We start from the raw sequence: 22,137 nt of genomic DNA on the forward strand, positions 1-22,137 counted from the left end.
TGAATGATGCTGATAACTCAGAACTGGACAGTTGACATTGGCAATACTGAATATTTGCTGAGTTGTGGGGTGTCCACTAACAGATTCCAAGCCCGGCTAGCTCAGTCGGTAGAGCACGAGACTCTTAATCTCGGGGTCGTGGGTTCGAGCCCCACGTTGGGCGTAATGTTTTGACAGTTGTGCCATGCAGAAAACAAAGAAAGTTAGGACACTGACTTTTTATATATTTCTCATGAGAGAAAGGTTGACACTACAGTCACGCATGCAGTAACTGAAGAGTGGCTAGTGATTCCATACTTTTTATGATGACATACTTTTATTCCTTGCTTTATTTCAACATGAAATCCCATTCATGTTCTCATCGCCACTTACCTACACCTCTTAAAAGGTTGCACACAAATAATAATAATAATATAAACAGCTTGGACAATTTTTGATTAGTCATGATTTTACCATCAATATCATTTTAATAAGGTATGAAACTTCAATCTTCTCATAAATTTTTCCCATAACAAATAAAGTTAAAAGTTTATGAATGAGTTTTTTAACTGCAATATTCTAAATTTCGCATAGCTTTTTCAACAGACATCTGACAAGTCTACAAGTCATACTCCCATCCTTCTCCCCCTCCCCAAACGGCCATGAAAGACAAATAATATGAGTTGAAGTTAAAAAAAAACTCATTCAGCACTGCACTGAACTCCTCACAGCAATTTTGCAAACCATAACCCACGTCTTTCCATTCATTAGATTCTAACATTAATAGGATTGAATAAACTATCACCTGGAGATGGGGTATTGATCCCCGTACCTCTACATGCTAAGCGAGCGCTCTACCATTTGAGCTACACCCCAACTCTTAACAATGAATACAATAAATAAGTTGATAACCATTTGTTATTGGGAAGAAACCATCCTTGCAGAAAGGCGTTGTAAAATATTGCTTTAAGCAAAGGTTATTGCAACAGCCACCCAAATCCTTCAATTTAAAACAAAAAAGTGCTTTACCTAAAGACCATTGGGAATTGCACAAACACCTAGATATAAGAAAACAAAAAATAGCCTCTGATTGGTAAAAAAAAATAAAAAACAAGTTTCTTATTATCGATTCTATTTCGTACATGTAAAGTTATTCATAAAAACATTCATATCTTCAAAATCTCTGGCCATTGATAAAATTATCCCCTTCATATCTCTCATTCATGACCTTTTATGTTAGAATCAGACACTCAACAAATATGTCAACGCTTGACAATCATTCATAACTTATGTCTCACCTTTTCTTTTGAAAATTATCTAAAAAAATTCATTCTCCTTCCAATTTTATGTTCTTTATGGCGCTACTCTGCCAAAACATTTCACTCAACTTGGGAGTCGAACTCATAGCCCTGAGATTAATAGTCTCGTACTCTATCGACTGAGATAACCAGGCTTCAAAGCTCTTTGTGAACAACCCACAACTCAGCAAACAGCCATTATTGCCAATTCCTAGTCTTTAGATCTAAATTATCTACGCTATTTTACTTAATTGAACCATTTTTATTCTTCATCAGTACTTGAACATGTATAAGTTTTATAAAACCATTTCAATCTTACCACACTAGTTGAGTAAGTATTTATGTAAGGATACGAAATATTAACATGTGCATGTCTATGATTCTGTGCTTTTGCATGCAACTTTTACTTAAAATGGGAAAACGTCAAGATATGAGCAAGATCATATTTCCTCTAGGTGTTGAGGAAAGAGTGAAAAGATTTAGTAAAATCTTCGTACATTAAGAACTAGCAGTGATCAACAACTAAAAAGTAAAAAAGTCATATAAACATGTTGAATGATGCTGATAACTCAGAATTGAACACGTGATATTGGCAATACTGAATATTTGCTGAGTTGTGGGGTGTCCACTAACAGCTTCCAAGCCCGGCTAGCTCAGTCGGTAGAGCACGAGACTCTTAATCTCGGGGTCGTGGGTTCGAGCCCCACGTTGGGCGTAATGTTTTGACAGTGGTGCCAAACAGAAAACAAAGAAAGTTAGGACACTGACTTTTTATATATTTCTCATAAAAGAAAGGTTGACACTACAGTCACGCATGCAGTAAATGAAGAGGGCCTAGTGATTCCATACTTTTTATGATGACACTTTTATTCCTTGCTTTCTGTCAACATGAAATCCCATTCATGTTCTAACCGCCACTTACCTACACCTCTTAAAAGGTTGCACACAAATAATAATAATATAAACAGCTTGGACAATTTTTGATTAGTCATGATTTTACCATCATTATCATTTTAATAAGGTATGCAACTTCAATCTTCTCATAAATTTTTCCCATAACAATTAAAAGTTAAAAGTTTATGAATGAGTTTTTTTAACTGCAATATTCTAAATTTCGCATACCTTTTTCAACAGACATCTAACAAGTCTACACGTCATACTCCCATCCTTCTCCCCCTCCCCAAACGGCCATGAAAGACAAATAATATGAGTTGAAGTTAAAAAAAAACTCATTCAGCACTGCACTGAACTCCTCACAGCAATTTTGCAAACCATAACCCACGTCTTTCCATTCATTAGATTCTAACATTAACAGGGTTGAATAAACTATCACCTGGAGATGTGGGGTATTGATCCCCGTACCTCCTACATGCTAAGCGAGCGCTCTACCATTTGAGCTACATCCCCAACTCTTAACAATGAATACAATAAATAAGTTGATAACCATTTGTTATTGGGAAGAAACCATCCTTGCAGAAAGGCGTTGTAAAATATTGCTTTAAGCAAAGGTTATTGCAACAGCCACCCAAATCCTTCAATTTAAAACAAAAATTGCTTTACCTAAAGACCATTGGGAATTGCACAAACACCTAGAAATAAGAAAACAAAAATAGGCTCTGATTGGCAAAAAAAAAAAAAAATAATAAATTTCCAATCCTGAGTTTCTTATTATTGATTCTATTTCGAACATGTAAATTTATTCATAAAAACATTCATATCTTCAAAATCTCTGGCCATTGATAAAATTATCCCTTCATATCTCTCATTCATGACCTTTTATGTTAGAATCAGACACTCAACAAATATGTCAACGCTTGACAATCATTTACAACTTATGTCTCACCTTTTCTTTTGAAAATCATCTAAAAAATTCACTCTCCTTCCAATTTTATGTTCTTTATGGCGCTACTGTCAAAACATTTCGCTCAACTTGGGGGTCGAACTCACAGCCCTGAGATTAATAGTCTCGTACTCTATCGACTGAGATAAGCCAGGCTTCAAAGCTCTTTGTGAACAACCCACAACTCAGCAAATAGGCAGTATTGCCAATTCCTAATCTTTAGATCTAAATTATCTACATTATTTAACTTAATTGAACAATTTTCATTCTTCATCAGTGCTTGAACATGTATAAGTTTTATAAAACCATTTCAGTCTTACCACACTAGTTGGAGTAAGTACTTATGTAAGGATACGAAATATTAACATGTGCATGTCTATGATTCTGTGCTTTTGCATGCAACTTTTACTTAAAACTTCAAATATGAGCAATTTCATATTTCCTCTAGGTGTTGAGGAAAGAGTGAAAAGATTTAGTAAAATCTTTTGTACATTAAGAACTAGCAGTGATCAAAAACTAAAAAGTAAAAAAGTCATATAAACATGTTGAATGATGCTGATAACTCAGAATTGAACACTTGACATTGGCAATACTGAATATTTGCTGAGTTGTGGGGTGTCCACTAACAGCTTCCAAGCCCGGCTAGCTCAGTCGGTAGAGCACGAGACTCTTAATCTCGGGGTCGTGGGTTCGAGCCCCACGTTGGGCGTAATGTTTTGACAGTGTGCCATGCAGAAAACAAAGAAAGTTAGGACACTGACTTTTTATATATTTCTCATAAAAGAAAGGTTGACACTACGGTCATGCAAGCAGTAACTGAAGAGTGCCTAGTGATTCCATACTTTTTTTTATGACATACTTTTATTCCTTGCTTTCTGTCAACATGAAATCCCATTCATGTTCTCATCGCCACTTACCTACACCTCTTAAAAAGTTGCACACAAATAATAATAATTTAAACAGCTTGGACAATTTTTGATTAGTCATGATTTTACCATCATTATCATTTTAATAAGGTATGCAACTTCAATCGTCTCATAAATTTTTCCCATAACAATTAAAAGTTAAAAGTTTATGAATGCATTTTTTTAACTGCAATATTCTAAATTTCACATACCTTTTCAACAGACATCTGACATGTCTACATTTCATACTCCCATCCTCCTCCCCTTCCCCAAAAGGCCATGAAAGACAAATAATATGGGTTGAAGTTAAAAAAAAACTCATTCAGCACTGCATTGAACTCCTCACAGCAATTTTGCAAACCATAACCCACGTCTTTTCATTCATTAGATTCTAACATTAATAGGATTGAATAAACTATCACCTGGAGATGCGGGGTATCGATCCATGTACCTCTCACATGCTAAGCGAGCGCTCTACCATTTGAGCTACATCCCCAACACTTAACAATGAATGCAATAAATAAGTTGATAACCATTTGTTATTAGGAAGAAACCATCCTTGCAGAAAGGTGTTCTAAAATATTACTTTAAGCAAAGGTCTTTGCATCAGCCCCCCAAATCCTTCATTTTAAAACAAAAAATTGCTTTACCAAAAGACCACTGGGAATTGCACAAAGAAAACAAAAAATAGGCTCTGACTGGTAAAAAAAAAAAAAAAAAATAATAACCTGGCATTTCCACTTCCTGAGTTTCTTATTATTGATTCTATTTCAACATGTAAATTCATTCATAAGCACATTCATATCTTCAAAATCTCTGGCCATTCATAAAATTATCCCCTTCATATCTCTCATTCATGACATTTTATGTTAGAATCAGACACTCAACAAATATGTCAACGCTTGACAATCATTTATAACTTATGTCTCACCTTTTCTTTTGAAAATTATCTAAAAAAAATTCACTCTCCTTCTAATTTTATGTTCTTTATGGCGCTACTCTGCCAAAACATTTCACTCAACTTGGGGGTCGAACTCACAGCCCTGAGATTAATAGTCTCGTACTCTATCGACTGAGATAGCCAGGCTTCAAAGCTCTTTGTGAACAACCCACAACTCAGCAAAGAGGCAGTATTGCCAATTCCTAGTCTTTAGATCTAAATTATCTACATTATTTAACTTAATTGAACAATTTTTATTCTTCATCAGTACTTGAACATGTATAAGTTTTATAAAACCATTTCAGTCTTACCACACTAGTTGGAGTAAGTACTTATGTAAGGATACGAAATATTAACATGTGCATGTCTATGATTCTGTGCTTTTGCATGCAACTTTTACTTAAAATGGGATAACGTCAAGATATGAGCAAGATCATATTTCCTCTAGGTGTTGAGGAAAGAGTGAAAAGATTTAGTAAAATCTTCGTACATTAAGAATTAGCAGTGATCAAAACTAAAACGTAAAAAAAGTCATATAAACATGTTGAATGATGCTGATAACTCAGAATTGAACACTTGACATTGGCAATACTGAATATTTGCTGAGTTGTGGGGTGTCCACTAACAGCTTCCAAGCCCGGCTAGCTCAGTCGGTAGAGCACGAGACTCTTAATCTCGGGGTCGTGGGTTCGAGCCCCACGTTGGGCGTAATGTTTTGACAGTGGTGCCATGCAGAAAACAAAGAAAGTTAGGACACTGACTTCTTATATATTTCTCATAAAAGAAAGGTTGACACTACAGTCATGCATGCAGTAACTGAAGAGTGCCTAGTGATTCCATACTTTTTATGATGACATACTTTTATTCCTTGCTTTCTGTCAACATGAAATCCCATTTATGTTCTCATCGCCAATTACCTACACCTCTTAAAAGGTTGCACACAAATAATAATAGTATAAACAGCTTGGACAATTTTTGATTAGTCATGATTTTACCATCATTTATCATTTTAATAAGGTATGAAACTTCAATCTTCTCATAAATTTTTCCCATAACAATCAAAAGTTAAAAGTTTATTAATGCGTTTTTTTAACTGCAATATTCTAAATTTTGCATAGCTTTTTCAACAGACATCTGTCAAGTCTACAAATCATACTCCCATCCTCCTCCCCCTCCCCAAAAGGCTATGAAAGACAAATAATATGAGTTGAAGGTAAAAAAAAAAACTCATTCAGCGCTGCATTGAACTCCTCACAGCAATTTTGCAAACCATAACCCACGTCTTTTCATTCATTAGATTCTAACATTAATAGGATTGAATAAACTATCACCTGGAGATGCAGGGTATCGATCCCATGTACCTCTCACATGCTAAGCGAGCGCTCTACCACTTGAGCTACATCCCCAACTCTTAACAATGAATGCAATAAATAAGTTGATAACCATTTGTTATTAGGAAGAAACCATCCTTGCAGAAAGGTGTTGTAAAATATTGCTTTAAGCAAAGGTCATTGCAACAGCCACCCAAATCCTTCAATTTAAAACAAAAAAGTGCTTTACCAAAAGACAATTGGGAATTCCACAAACACCTATAAATAAGAAAACAAAACATAGGCTCTCACTGGCAAAAATAAAAGGAAAAACAATGAATAACCTGGCATTTCCACTTCCTGAGTTTCTTATTATTGATTCTGTTTCGAACATGTAAATTTACTCATAAGCACATTCATATCTTCAAAATCTCTGGCCATTGATAAAATTATCCCCTTCATATCTCTCATTCATGACCTTTTATGTTAGAATCAGACACTCAATAAATATGTCAACGCTTGACAATCATTTATAACTTTTCTTTTGGAAATTATCTAAAAAATTCACTCTCCTTCCAATTTTATGTTCTTTATGGCGCTACTCTGCCAAAACATTTCGCTCAACTTGGGGGTCGAACTCACAGCCCTGAGATTAATAGTCTCGTACTCTATCGACTGAGATATCCAGGCTTCAAAGCTCTTTGTGGACAACCCACAACTCAGCAAATAGGCAGTATTGCCAATTACTAGTCTTTAGATCTGCATTATCTACATTATTTAACACTTAATTGAACACTTTTTATTCTTCATCAGTACTTGAATAAGTATTAGTTTTTACAAAACCATTTCAGTCTTACCACACTAGTTGCAGTAAGTATTTATGAAAGGATACGAAATATTAACATGTGCATGTCTATGATTCTGTGCTTTTGCATGCAACTTTTACTTAAAATGGGATAACATCAAGATATGAGCAAGATCATATTTCCTCTAGGTGTTGAGGAAAGAGTGAAAAGATTTAGTAAAATCTTCATACATTAAGAACTAGCAGTGATCAAAAACTAAAAAGTAAAAAAGTCATATAAACATGTTGAATGATGCTGATAACTCAGAACTGGACACCTGACATTGGCAATACTGAATATTTGCTGAGTTATGGGGTGTCCACTAACAGCTTCCAAGCCCGGCTAGCTCAGTCGGTAGAGCACGAGACTCTTAATCTCGGGGTCGTGGGTTCGAGCCCCACGTTGGGCGTAATGTTTTGACAGTTGTGCCAAACAGAAAACAAAGAAAGTTAGGACACTGACTTTTTATATATTTCTCATAAAAGAAAGGTTGACACTACAGTCACGCATGCAATAACTGAAGAGTGGCTAGTGATTCCATACTTTTTATGATGACATACTTTTATTCCTTGCTTTCTGTCAACATGAAATCCCATTCATGTTCTCATCGCCACTTCCCTACACCTCTTAAAAGGTTGCACACAAATAATAATAATAATAATATAAACAGCTTGGACAATTTTTGATTAGTCATGATTTTACCATCAATATCATTTTAATAGGGTATGCAACTTCAATCTTCTCATAAATTTTTCCCATAACAATTAAAAGTTCAAAGTTTATGAATGCGTTTTTTTAACTGCAAAATATTCTAAATTTCGCATAGCTTTTTCAACAGACATCTGACAAATCTACACGTCATACTCCCATCCTCCTCCCTCCCCAAAAGGCCATGAAAGACAAATAATATGAGTTGAAGTTAAAAAAACTCATTCAGCACTGCATTGAACTCCTCACAGCAATTTTGCAAACCATAACCCACGTCTTTTCATTCATTAGATTCTAACATTAATAGGATTGAATAAACTATCACCTGGAGATGGGTATCGATCCCCGTACCTCTCACATGCTAAGCGAGCGCTCTACCATTTGAGCTACATCCCCAACTCTTAACAATGAATACAATAAATAAGTTGATAACCATTTGTTATTGGGAAGAAACCATCCTTGCAGAAAGGTGTTGTAAAATATTGCTTTAAGCAAAGGTTATTGCAACAGCCACCCAAATCCTTCAATTTAAAACAAAAAAGTGCTTTACCGAAAGACCATTGGGAATTGCACAAACACCTAGAAATAAGAAAACAAAAAATAGGCTCTGACTGGTAAAAAAAATAAAAAACAAGTTTCTTATTATCGATTCTATTTCGTACATGTAAAGTTATTCATAAGCACATTCATATCTTCAAAATCTCTGGCCATTGATAAAATTATCCCCTTCATATCTCTCATTCATGACCTTTTATGTTAGAATCAGACACTCAACAAATATGTCAACGCTTGACAATCATTCATAACTTATGTCTCACCTTTTCTTTTGAAAATTATCTAAAAATTCATTCTCCTTCCATTTTTATGTTCTTTATGGCGCTACTGTCAAAACATTTCACTCAACTTGGGGGTCGAACTCACAGCCCTGAGATTAATAGTCTCATACTCTATCGACTGAGATAACCAGGCTTCAAAGCTCTTTGTGAACAACCCACAACTCAGCAAACAGCCATTATTGCCAATTCCTAGTCTTTAGATCTAAATTATCTACGCTATTTTACTTAATTGAACCATTTTTATTCTTCATCAGTACTTGAACATGTATAAGTTTTATAAAACCATTTCAATCTTACCACACTAGTTGGAGTAAGTACTTATGTAAGGATACGAAATATTAACATGTGCATGTCTATGATTCTGTGCTTTTGCATGCAACTTTTACTTAAAATGGGAAAACGTCAAATATGAGCAAGATCATATTTCCTCTAGGTGTTGAGGAAAGAGTGAAAAGGTTTAGTAAAATCTTTGTACATTAAGAACTAGCAGTGATCAACAACTAAAAAGTAAAAAAGTCATATAAACATGTTGACTGATGCTGATAACTCAGAATTGAACACGTGATATTGGCAATACTGAATATCTGCTGAGTTGTGGGGGGTCCACTAACAGCTTCCAAGCCCGGCTAGCACAGTCGGTAGAGCACGAGACTCTTAATCTCGGGGTCGTGGGTTCGAGCCCCACGTTGGGCGTAATGTTTTGACAGTGGTGCCATACAGAAAACAAAGAAAGTTAGGACACTGACTTTTTATATATTTCTCAAGAAAGGTTGTTGACACTACAGTCACGCATGCAGTAACTGAAGAGTGCCTAGTGATTCCATACTTTTTATGATGACATACTTTTATTCCTTGCTTTCCCTCAACATGAAATCCCATTCATGTTCTCATCGCCACTTACCTACACCTCTTAAAATGTTGCACGCAAATAATAATAATACAAACAGCTTGGACAATTTTTTATTATTCTTGATTTTACCATCATTATCATTTTAATAAGGTATGCAGCTTCAATCTTCTCATAAATTTTTCCCATAACAATTAAAAGTTGAAAGTTTATGAATGAGTTTTTTTAAGTGCAATATTCTAAATTTCGCAAAACTTTTTCAACAGACATCTGACAAGTCTACATGTCATACTCCCATCCTCCTTCCCTTCCCCAAAAGGCCACGAAAGACAAATAATATGAGTTGAAGTTAAAAAAAAAAAAACTCATTCAGCACTGCATTGAACTCCTCACAGAAATTTTGCAAACCATAACCCACGTCTTTTCATTCATTAGATTCTAACATTAATTGGATTGAATAAACTATCACCTGGAGATGCCGGTATCGATCCCCGTACCTCTCACATGCTAAGCGAGCGCTCTACCATTTGAGCTACATCCCCAACTCTTAACAATGAATACAATAAATAAGTTGATAACCATTTGCTATTAGGAAGAAACCATCCTTGCAGAAAGGTGTTGTAAAATATTGCTTTAAGCAAAGATCATTGCAACAGCCACCCAAATCCTTCAATTTAAAACAAAAAAGTGCTTTGCTGAAAGACCATTGGGAATTGCACAAACACCTAGAAATAAGAAAACAAAAATAGGCCCTGACTGGTAAAAAAAAAATTTTTTTAAATAAAAACAATGAATAACCTGGCATTTCCACTTCCTGAGTTTCTTATTATTGATTCTGTTTCGAACATGTAAATTTATTCATAAGCACATTCATATCTTCAAAATCTCTGGCCATTGATAAAATTATCCCCTTCATATCTCTCATTCATGACCTTTTATGTTAGAATCAGACACTCAACAAATATGTCAACGCTTGACAATCATTTATAACTTATGTCTCACCTTTTCTTTGAAAATTATCTAAAAATTCATTCTCCTTCCAATTTTATGTTCTTTATGGCGCTACTGTCAAAACATTTCACTCAACTTGGGGTCGAACTCACAGCCCTGAGATTAATAGTCTAGTACTCTATCGACTGAGAAAGCCAGGCTTCAAAGCTCTTGTGAACAACCCACAACTCAGCAAATAGGCAGTATTGCCAATTCCTAGTCTTTAGATCTAAATTATCTACATTATTTAACTTAATTGAACAATTTTTATTCTTCATCAGTACTTGAACATGTATAAGTTTTATAAAACCATTTCAGTCTTACCACACAGTTAGTTGAGTAAGTACTTATGTAAGGATACGAAATATTAACATGTGCATGTCTATGATTCTGTGCTTTTGCATGCAACTTTTACTTAAAATGGGATAAACGTCCAGATATGAGCAAATCATATTTCCTCTAGGTGTTGAAGGGTGGAAAGAGTGAAAAGATTTAGTAAAATCTTCACCACATTAAGAACTAGCAGTGATCAAAACTAAAAAGTAAAAAGTCATATAAACATGTTGAATGATGCTGATAACTCAGAATTGAACACTTGACATTGGCAATACTGAATATTTGCTGAGTTGTGGGTGTCCACTAACAGCTTCCAAGCCCGGCTAGACAGTCGGTAGAGCACGAGACTCTTAATCTCGGGGTCGTGGTTTGAGCCCCACGTTGGGCGTAATGTTTTGACAGTGGTTTGCCATGATAGAAAAAAAAGAAAGTTAGGACACTGACTTTTGTATATTTCTCATAAAAGAAAGGTCAACACTACAGTCAATTTTCAGTGCATGCAGTAACTGAAGAGTGCCTTTTTGATTCCATACTTTTTTGATGACATACTTTTATTCCGTTTGCTTTCTGTCAACATGAAATCCCATTCATGTTAAAAAAACCGACTTACCTACACCTCTTAAAATGTTGCACAAATAATAATAATAATACAAACAGCTTGGACAATTTTTTTAGTCATCTTATTTTACCATCATTATCATTTTAATAAGGTATGCAGCTTCAATACTTCTCATAAGTTTTTTCCATAACAATTGAAATAAAAAGTTTATGAATGCATTTTTTAAAAACTGCAATATTCTAAATTTGAAAACCTTTTCAACAGACATCTTACAAGTTACATTTCATAACTCCCATCCTCCTCCCTTCCCCAAAAGGACTGAAATGACAAATAAAAGTTGAAATAAAAAAAAACTGATTCAGCACTGCATTGAACTCCTCACAATGTTGACAAATTTTGCAAACCATAACCCACGTCTTTTTCATTCATTAGATTCTAACATTAATAGGATTGAATAAACTATCACCTGGAGATGCATGGGACTCTTAATCTTAGGTCATGCGCTCTACCATTTGAGCTACATCCCCAACACTTAACAATGAATGCAATAAATAAGTTGATAACCATTTGTTATTAGGAAGAAACCATCCTTTGTTCAAAAAAATTCTTTGAGCAAAAGGTCATTATTGCTTTACCCCAAATCCTTTAATTTAAAATTTCAACAAAGACTCTTCACTGGGAATTACTCACAAACACCTAGCAAGTCAAAAAGAAAAAAACATAGGCTATTGACTGGTAAAAAAAATCATTATAAAACAATGAATAACTGGCATTTCCACTTCCTAAAGTTTTTTATTACAATGAAATTTCAAGTTTATGAAAAGTTCTTGACTGTCATCTAAACACACGATAAATTATATCTTCAAATCTCTATCCACAGATAAAATTATCCCCTTCATGTCTCAACATTCATGACCTTTTATGAAAAATCAATAACACTCAACAAATATGTCAACCTCATGACAATCATTTACAACTTATGTCCACCTTTTTTTTAAATTAAATCATTCAATAAACTATCACCTGGAATTTTATGTTCCTTTACCCTACATGTCAAAACATTCTCACCAATCTTGAGGTCATCCCCATACACAGCCCTCAGGCTGAATACCTTATAAATACTCTATCGACTGAGAAAGGCCAGGCTTCATTAGCTCTTTGTGAACAAACACATTAACAACGATATGGCAGTATTGCCAATTCTAGTTCTTTAGATCTAAATGAAATCTACATTATTTACTTAATTGAACAATTTTCATTCTTCATCAACCAGCTTGCTAAAATGTATAAAAGTTTTATAAAACCATTTCAGTGAAAAAACCACAATGAACCATTTTAAAGTAGCTAAGTACTTATGAAAGGAACTTGCATCATTAAAATTGCATGTATTTATGATTCTTTGCTTTTGCATGTTTTTAAGACCAAACAGATTTGAAAATTTTGAGCAACATCAAAAAGTTTCTCATGTTGAGGAAAGATATCAATAAAGATTTATTAAAATCTTCAAATATCATTTTCCTAAGAATAATAAGATCAAAAAACAAAAAAATGAAATTTCTCATTATTTATATGTTGAATTTGATCGCTGATAACTCAGGTTTGAAAGGCTAACTGATTGACATTCCTAATAATGAATATTTGCTGATTACTAATCATATCTGTCCACTAACCCCTCAGTACCAGCAAGCCCTGAATGTAGCATTTGCAAGACAGTCGGCAGAGCAGCAGAAAACTCTTTCCCGGGGTCGTGGGCAATTTACAGGTGACAAAGGAACGTTCTCAACCTCTGAAAAAGAATGTTTTGACAGTCCTAAAAACAAAAACAAAAAAACAAAAACTGGGTCTTGACTGGGCAGAAAACAGCATGCATATAATAAAAAGAATTATCTCTCCAGTGATCAAGTCATAAACTAATGTAACTGCCTGAGATTTATATCATTGATTCCACTTTTTTTTGAATTATTCATTTTTATCCATGCTTTCTGTCAAATGAAAAATCCCATTCATGTTCTCATATTATCATCAAACACTCATTAAAAGTTGTCAACACCAAAAATTTTTTAGTATGTTTTAAACAGTCTTTGACAAATTTTGCAAATTAACCTTTTCATTGATTTTTAATTTAAGCACCATGCCAAAACATTCAATCTCTCAACGTAAATTTTCCATAAGTGAGTTAAGAGTTTCGTGCTGCGACTTTTTTTAGCCGGGCAAATTTTAAATTTTCAACAATTAGGCCAACAGACAGTGCCATGTTTTCAGATCTTAGATATTAATATTATCTCAAAATAAAAAGGAGTATTTTTAAACAATACTGCATATACATGAAGTTTCCATCTTCCCTCACAAGATGCATGAAATACACGCTTCATAAATATTTAGACACGTGTGTCTGTGATCTTGTGCTTTCAAATAGTAAACAATTCTTTAAAATTGACATGTCTCAGAGATGAGCTTTTGCGGGTATTTCTTTACCTCATAATTCCTCTAGCTGTTGAGGCAAGACTGAAATGACTGTTAAATTTTTCATACCAAAAAAGTTGATTAATAAAAATAATTCCAATAAAATAAGTTGAATAAACAATTTGATTGAAGAAAGCATTAATCTGCCTATTTCTGAAAATTTGATATCCACAAACCGTTCCAACCCCGCTTAGCATCAGCCCCCATGAACTCTTAATTCGGGGTTTTAAAAGCCCAAAAAATTAATTTCAGCAATGAGACCATAGGAACACAAAGGAAGGAGAAAAACTATAGGTCTCACTGGTAAAATAAAGGTAACCTTTGGTCAGATTGGAAACTGATGAGAGATTACTTTTTATTGCCTTGTTCCTAAATAAAACCACATTTAAGCTCTCCTGCCCATTTACCTACTCCTCACTGGGTATATTCCCCTTTAATCCACTTAATTTTAAAAAGCCTCGCAGCAATTCATAATAAAAGAAACAAAAATGATTTTTCTAATTAGTCATTTTTGTCATCATTATAATCTTGAATACATTATGTAACAATAATCTTCTAAAATTTTTATCATTACAGTGAAATGTTAAAGTTTATGAATGAGTTTTTGACTGTAATTTTCTAAACAATACCGACGATACTCGATAGCCAAAAATCTAAATTGTCCCAACACTTAGAAACATATAAAGCCATCAAAGACGAATGTGTTGAAGCAAAACAAAACACTCAGAAGTTTATTGAACCTCATCGCAACACTGTTGCAACGCATAAACCACCTGTTTTCATTAATTTGATTCGATAAACTACCATCTGGAGATGCGGGGTATCGATCCCCTGATCCTTCACATTGTTAAGGCGTTCTACCACTTGAGCTACATCCCCAACAAACTTCTCCTTCAGGCTGAACAGCTTATAAACGAAGTTCTTCAACAGACAAAGGAATACATTACCAAAATTGCATACAATAAATAAATTAATAAAGATATGGAAGACGTGGGGAGCTCTCAAGATCTACAGAAATGAAACAGTAGATTAATTTTCTGGGAAGAGAAAGAAAATAAGGAGTAGAAATTATTGTGAATAAAAGCAGAAATCACGCTAAAATTGTAAAAAAAATTTTCATAAAAATTTTTACATAAAAAGATACTGAAAATAAAGAGGACAAACCATTTAATAAAGTAGCGAACATGAAAGGAACTTCCATCATTAAGTTTTGCAAGTATTTAGAGCCGTCTTTTCCCGCCCACTTCTACGATCAACCAGATCAGACCCCAAGATTTTCATGAAGCCACAAAAGTAAAATTCTTCAATTAATGAGCATACTCGATATCAATAAACAACATGTTAAAATGTGTCAAAGCCATCATTTTCCTGATGGAATAATAAGATTGAGAGTGAAATGAAAATGTCCTCTCATTATTCATATTTCATACTTCACAATTTTGTTCGTTCCTTCTATGTTGGAACTGAATGGTTTCAAAGAAAGCCCCCTCACCACTATCACTGTCATCACCATAAGCATATCCATGACTTCATGAGCTTCTGATACAATGAAAAAATAACTACTTATTCTCTCTTATTCATTATCTCTTACGTTATCATCACACACTCAATAATACATGTCAACACCAAATATTTCTCAGTTAAATGTGTTTAAGTAATGTATTGCCTTTTCTTCTGTTTAATCATGTTTGTTCCTTTCTATTCTATTTTGGCACCATGCCAAAACATTTTGCCCAACGTGGGTGAACCCACGACCCCGAGATTAAGAGTCTCGTGCTCACCGACTGAGCTAGCCGGGCTTACAGAAAATTACATGAGCCCCATTACTCAGAAAATAGGCATTTATTGCCAATGCCAAGTTTTTCAGATCTTAGTTATTAATATTATTCAGTTTATCATTTAAGACAGTATTTTTAAACAATATGCAAAATATGAAGTGGCCATGTTCCCTCACAAGATTTATGATGACATAAACATTTTTTAGTTCCTTGATCTTTGCTCAAATAAGAAATGACTGTTCATGTTCTTTCATATCCCACTTCTTTCATACCTTAACAAGAGGAACTGATTAATAATAAAAAGTCTTAAAAATATAAACAGTGTTGACAAACTGATCTTGATTAGGCATGATTTTACCATCAATAATCTGATATCCACACTCTGCTTCCATGCCCGGCTAGCTCAGTCGGTAGAGCACGAGACTCTTAATCTCAGGGTCGTGGGTACTATTTCACAAAAGAAAATGCAGCAACTAAGTCAGACATACATAACTGATGAATGTTTGGTGTTAATATATCTTACAGAGTGCCCAATAATGACATTTTTATTGCTTAAATTCTTTCAGTATAGCCCCCATCTATGCTCTCTTCCCCATTCATCTGCTCCTTAACTGCTACTTCACATTTAATCCCCTATAAAGTTGGCAGTATATACAAATAAAATACATGGTGTTGTTATTTTCTGACTGATCACACACTTTACTCTCTCTATGAACTTAATCTAATCAACAACTTTAATCTTTCCCACCATTACAATGAAAGTTTAAAGTTTAAAAACGAGTATTTTAATTGCAATTTTCTGAGCAATAACGATTATAAAATTACCACTGCTGTTAACAACAGTCGCTAAGCATGCCTCCAACAAACAACATCAACAAGAAAAATACAATTAAGAAAAAAGAATGTGTTGGAGCAAAACAAACCATTACTGTTGTAATCCTCTACAGAAAGGTTTTGCACAGCATAATTGCTTTCATCAAAGATTAATTGCAAAGTTTAAACCAAATCACCTCAATTTAAAACACCTCTCACATTTGCTGAAAGACCATTTGAGAATCCCACCAACATTAGAAATAAGAAAACAAAAAAAATGATGCCATTTGACTGGTAAAAAAATTTTTTAAATTAATAACAATGAATAACCATTATTGGAGGAATTTCTAAAACACTTACAGGAATGAGTAAATAAACGTTAAGGAAAGAACAAAAATTGAATAAATTCTGTTTGGAGTTACAAAATGTTAGTCAAAACTATTCATAATGACATTCATGTCTTCAAAATCTATAAAAGTGGACATTGATAAAATTATCCCCTTCATACCATTCAATGACCATTTATGTTAGCATCAGACACTCAACAAATATGTCAGTGCCTTGACAGTCATCAGTTATGGCTGAAGTCTCGCCTTTTCTTTTGAAAATTATCTAAAAATTATCACTATTCCTTCCATTGTTTATGTTCTGAAAAGTAAATGATTGATGTCAAAACATTTCGCTCAAAAGAAAACAAAACTCACAGCCCTGAGATTAATAGTCTCATACTCTATCGACTGATAAGATAGCCAGGCTTCAAAGCTCTTTGTTGAACAATTGGTAATCAGTAACGCAGGCAGTTAATTAATTCCTAGTCTTTAGATCTAAATTATATATATTACTTTAACACATAACTCAACACTTTTTATTCTTTTATCAGTACTTGAATATGAATAAGTTTGTACAAAACCAAACACAGTCTTACCATGCTCATGTAAAAATGCAAAGAAATATGTACATGTGCATGTCTATGGTTCTGTACTTTTGCATGCAACTTTTTCTTGAAATGGGATAATGTCAAGATATGAGCAAGATCATATTTCCTCTAGCTGTTGAGGAAAAATGAAAACATTTAGTAAAATCTTCATACATTAAGAAGGAAACAAGGCAATTTACATGTGACAAAGCACAAAAAAAGACAAAAACTGGATCTTGACTGGGCAGAAAACAACTCAGTGAATCAAAGAATTATCTCTTCCTTGATCAAGTCATAACTTTTCCAACTGCCTGAGATTTATATCACTGATTCCACTTCAAAATCTTTGAATTCACTCATAAGGATATCTATGCCTTCATGAGTGTCTGATATAATGAAAAAATAACTTCCCTTATTATTTCTTACGTTATCATCAAACACTCATTGATAAATGTCAACACCAAACAATTTTCAGTTAAGCATGTTTAAGTAACATTTTGCCTTTTCTTTTGTAAATAATCCTGTTCCATTGACTATGTTATTTATGGCACCATGCACAAAACATTTCGCCCAACGTGGGGCTCGAACCCACGACCCCGAGATTAAGAGTCTCGTGCTCTACCGACTGAGCTAGCCGGGCTTACAGAAAATTACATGATACCCCATTACTCAGCAAATAGGCAGTGTTGCCAATGCCAAGTTTTCACATCTTAGTTAATATTATTCAAAATATCATTTCAGATAGTATTTCTAAATAATACTGCAAACAGATGAAGTTACCATCTTCTCTCGCAAGATGCATGAAATATGCACTTCATAAATTTTACAACACGTGTCTGTGACCTTGTGCTTACATAGGCAACATTTCCTGAAAGGGGAACAGCCTCAGCATATTAGCAAGATTATATTTCTTAACCTCATAATTCCTCTAGCTGTTGAGGCAAGACTGAAATGACTGTTAAATCTTTTGTACCATAACAAAAAGTTGATTAATAAAAATAAGTCATAAAAAATATTCTGAGTAATGTTGACAACACTGATCTGCGTACTAGACAATCGCAATACTGCCTTTGAGGTGAGTAATTTAATATCCACAAACTCCTTCCAACCTCTGCTAGCTCAGTTGGTAGAGCATGAGACTCTTAATCTCAGGGGCATGGGTTCAAGCCCCACGTTGGGTTTAATCTCTTAGCAATGGTGCAATAAGGAACATGTAACAAAAGGAGATGGATTTTTTATAGATCTATTAACAAAATAACAAAGTCAATTTTGTCAGATATGCAGAAACTCATGAGTGATTAGTTTTATTATTGCTTTACGAGTATTTCTAAATAAAATCACATTTAAGCTCTCCTGCCCATATACCTACTCCTCACTGGGTATATGCATAATAAAATAAATGGCTTGGATATTTAATAATTAAGTCATATTCCTTATCATCATTATAATCTTAATACATTATGTAACAATAATCTTCCCTAAAATTTTTATCCTTACATTAAGATGTTAAAGTTTATGAATGAGTTCTTTAACTTTAATTTTCAAAACAACATCAATGATGAATTAGCATTGTTGTTTCAACAACAGCCAAACATGTCTAAGTGGCCTGTCCCAACACTTTAAACCATATAAAGCCATCAACGACGAATGTGTTGAAGTAAAACAAAACACTCAGAACTTTATTGAACTTCATCACAACACTGTTGCAACGCAAAACCCACCTGTTTTCATTAATTTCATTCTATAAACTATCATCTGGAGATGCGGGGTATCGATCCCCGTACCTCTCACATGCTAAGCGAGCGCTCTACCACTTGAGCTACATCCCCATACAAACTCCACCTTCACGCTGAATACCTTATAAATGACGCTCTTGGACTGACAAAGGAATTCATTATTAAAATTGCATACAATACATAAATTAATAGATATGCAATTAATATGAAATAGTCCTTTGAGGAAATCTGTGGAACTCAAAAGAACTACAGAAATGAAAGAGTAGATTAATGTTATAGGAATAGAAGGAAAACAGGGAGTAGAACTTATTGTGAATAAAACCAGAAATCACGCTAAATTCGCATTCAGCGAACATGAAAGGAACTTACATCATTAAAGTCTTGCAAGTATTTAGAGCTGTCTTGTTTCTGCCCATTTCTAAGATCAAACAGATTTGACTCCAAGATTTTCATAAAGCCACAAAAGTAAAATTCCACAGTTAATGAGCATACTTGATATCAATGAACAACATATTAAAATGTGTCAAAGCCAACATTTTCCTGATGGAATAATAATATTGAATCAAAGTAAAATGAACATGTACTCTCATATATATTTCACACTTCACAATTTTGTTCGTCCCCTCACGTTGGAACTGAATGGTTTGAAAGGCTAACTGATTCACATCCTACCAATAGGCAGGAAGCCCCCTCACCACTATTAGTATCACTATAACCACCACCATGCCACCATATCACCCACTCCCTTCAGTACCAGCAATTCTCCAAAGTGCAGACTGCTTATTTGCAAGACAGCTCTCATCCTTCAGCAGCAGAAAGCTTCCCTTCCCATAAAAAGTGAAGCAAAGAAGGCAATTTACATGTGACAAAGCACAAAAAAAAGACAAAAACTGGATCTTGACTGGGAAGAAAACAACTGAATGAATCGAAGAATTATCTCTTCAGTTATCAAGTCATAACCTAACATTTCCAACTGCCTGAGATTTATATCATTGAATCCACTTCAAAATCTTTGAATTCACTCATAAGGATATCTATGCCTCCATGAGTTTCTGATATAATAAAAAAATAACTCTCATTACTATCTCTTACATTTTCATCAAACACTCATTAACTAATGTCAACACCAAACAATTTTCAGTTAAGCATGTTTTAGTAAGGTCTCGCCTTTTATAAATAATCCTGTTCCTTTGACTATGTTATTTATAGCACCATGCAAAAACACTTCGCCCAACGTGGGGCTTGAACATCAGACCCCGAGATTAAGAAATATGTCGACTGCCAAACTACTAATCATTTATGCAGAAAATTAATGATACCCCATTACTCAGCAAATAGGCAGTGTTGCCAATGCCATGTTTTCACATCTTAGTTATCAACATTATTCAAAATATTATTTAAGACAGTATTTCTAAACAATACTGCAAATACATGAAGTTTCCATCTTCCCTCACAAGATGACACAGAAATATGCAGCATTGCCAATGCATAAATTTTAAAAGGGTGGAATTCTGTGACCTTTATTTGACATATCATTAGGCAACATTTTCTTTTGGAACAGATCAGCATATTAGCAAGATTATATTTCTTAACGTCATAATTCCTCTAGCTCTTCAGGCAAGACTGAAATGACTGTTAAATCTTTCATACTATAATAAAAAGGTGATTAATAAAAATAAGTCATAAAAAATATGTTGAGCAATGTTGACAACACTGATCTGCGTACTAGGCACTCGCAATACTGCCTTTGAGGGAGTAATTTAATATCCACAAACTGCTTCCCACCTCTGCTAGCTCAGTTGGTAGAGCATGGGACTCTTAATCTCCAGGTCATGGATTCGAGCCCAACGTTGGGTTTAACCTCTTAGAAATGGTGCAATAAGGAACACGAAGGAAGGAGATGGACTATAGATCTCTCACAACAATAACATCGTCATTTTGGTCACACATGCAGAAACTCATGAGCGATTAGTTTCATTATTGCTTTACAAGCATTTCTAATTAAAATCACATTTAAGCTCTCCTGCTCATATACTACTCCTCACTGGGTATATTCCCTTTTAATCCACTTAATTTTAAGAAGCCTCGCAGCAAGTCACAATAAAGTAAATGGCTTGGATATTTTCTAATTAATCATATTCCTTACCATCATTATAACCTTAATACATAATGCAACATTTATTTTCTATAAAATTTTTGTGATTACAATGAAATGTTCAAGTTTATGAAAGAGTTCTTTGACTGTCATTTTCTAAACAATACCGACGATAAATTAACATAGTTGTTTCAACAACAGCCAAACATGTCTAAATAGCATGTCCCAACACTTAGAAATGAAAAAAGCCACCAAGGACGAATGTGCTGAAATAATATAAAAGGACTCAGAACTTTATTGAACCTCATCACAACACTGTTGCAACGCAAAACCCACCTGTTTTCATTAATTTCATTCTATAAACTACCACCTGGAGATGCGGGGTATCGATCCCCGTACCTCTCACATGCTAAGCGAGCGCTCTACCACTTGAGCTACATCCCCATACAATTTTCTTTTCAGGCTGATAGAAAATTATAAATGATGCTCTTGAACAGACGACTGAATTCATTATTAAATGTAATAATAAATACATTAACAACGATGAATAAAAAGATTAACTAATAAGGAAACAGTTCTTTGAGGAAGATGTTGGGAGCTCAAATGAACTAGGGAAATGAAAGAGTAGATTAGTGTTATGGGAAGAGAAAGAAAACAGGGAGTAGAACCTACTGTGAATAAAACCAGAAATCACGCTAAAATTGCTTGCATAAAAAAACTTTACAATAAATTTTTATATAAAATGATACTGAAAACAAAGAAGGAACCATTTAATAAAGTAGCTAACATGAAAACCGTCTTATTGCATCATTAAAGTCTTTCTAAAATCAAGAGCTGTCTTAAAGAAGTTTGATTCTAAGACCAAACAGATTTGACTCCAAGATTTCCATGAAGCCACAAAAGTAAAATTCCTCATTTAATGAGCATGCTCGATATCAATAAA

The 22,137-nt window shown here is 34.1% G+C and overlaps 9 non-coding genes across 9 annotated transcripts; 6 read left to right on the forward strand and 3 right to left on the reverse strand.

The window, feature by feature from the left end:
* The first annotated feature begins 90 nt into the window (after positions 1 to 90).
* Positions 91 to 163, forward strand: TRNAK-CUU (transfer RNA lysine (anticodon CUU)). Its single transcript has one exon. It is a non-coding gene; the product is annotated as a tRNA-Lys (tRNA).
* A 1,756-nt stretch (positions 164 to 1,919) lies between these two features.
* TRNAK-CUU (transfer RNA lysine (anticodon CUU)) lies at positions 1,920 to 1,992 on the forward strand. Its single transcript has one exon. It is a non-coding gene; the product is annotated as a tRNA-Lys (tRNA).
* Positions 1,993 to 3,753: 1,761 nt separating this feature from the next.
* TRNAK-CUU (transfer RNA lysine (anticodon CUU)) lies at positions 3,754 to 3,826 on the forward strand. The gene has a single exon. It is a non-coding gene; the product is annotated as a tRNA-Lys (tRNA).
* Positions 3,827 to 5,597: 1,771 nt separating this feature from the next.
* TRNAK-CUU (transfer RNA lysine (anticodon CUU)) lies at positions 5,598 to 5,670 on the forward strand. Its single transcript has one exon. It is a non-coding gene; the product is annotated as a tRNA-Lys (tRNA).
* Positions 5,671 to 7,453: 1,783 nt separating this feature from the next.
* TRNAK-CUU (transfer RNA lysine (anticodon CUU)) lies at positions 7,454 to 7,526 on the forward strand. The gene has a single exon. It is a non-coding gene; the product is annotated as a tRNA-Lys (tRNA).
* Positions 7,527 to 9,281: 1,755 nt separating this feature from the next.
* Positions 9,282 to 9,354, forward strand: TRNAK-CUU (transfer RNA lysine (anticodon CUU)). The gene has a single exon. It is a non-coding gene; the product is annotated as a tRNA-Lys (tRNA).
* Positions 9,355 to 17,930: 8,576 nt separating this feature from the next.
* Positions 17,931 to 18,003, reverse strand: TRNAK-CUU (transfer RNA lysine (anticodon CUU)). Its single transcript has one exon. It is a non-coding gene; the product is annotated as a tRNA-Lys (tRNA).
* A 1,116-nt stretch (positions 18,004 to 19,119) lies between these two features.
* TRNAA-AGC (transfer RNA alanine (anticodon AGC)) lies at positions 19,120 to 19,192 on the reverse strand. Its single transcript has one exon. It is a non-coding gene; the product is annotated as a tRNA-Ala (tRNA).
* A 2,373-nt stretch (positions 19,193 to 21,565) lies between these two features.
* Positions 21,566 to 21,638, reverse strand: TRNAA-AGC (transfer RNA alanine (anticodon AGC)). Its single transcript has one exon. It is a non-coding gene; the product is annotated as a tRNA-Ala (tRNA).
* Between the last annotated feature and the right edge of the window lie 499 nt (positions 21,639 to 22,137).

Source organism: Macrobrachium rosenbergii, chromosome 41 (assembly GCF_040412425.1).
Source record: "Macrobrachium rosenbergii isolate ZJJX-2024 chromosome 41, ASM4041242v1, whole genome shotgun sequence".
Lineage (NCBI taxonomy): Eukaryota > Metazoa > Arthropoda > Malacostraca > Decapoda > Palaemonidae > Macrobrachium > Macrobrachium rosenbergii.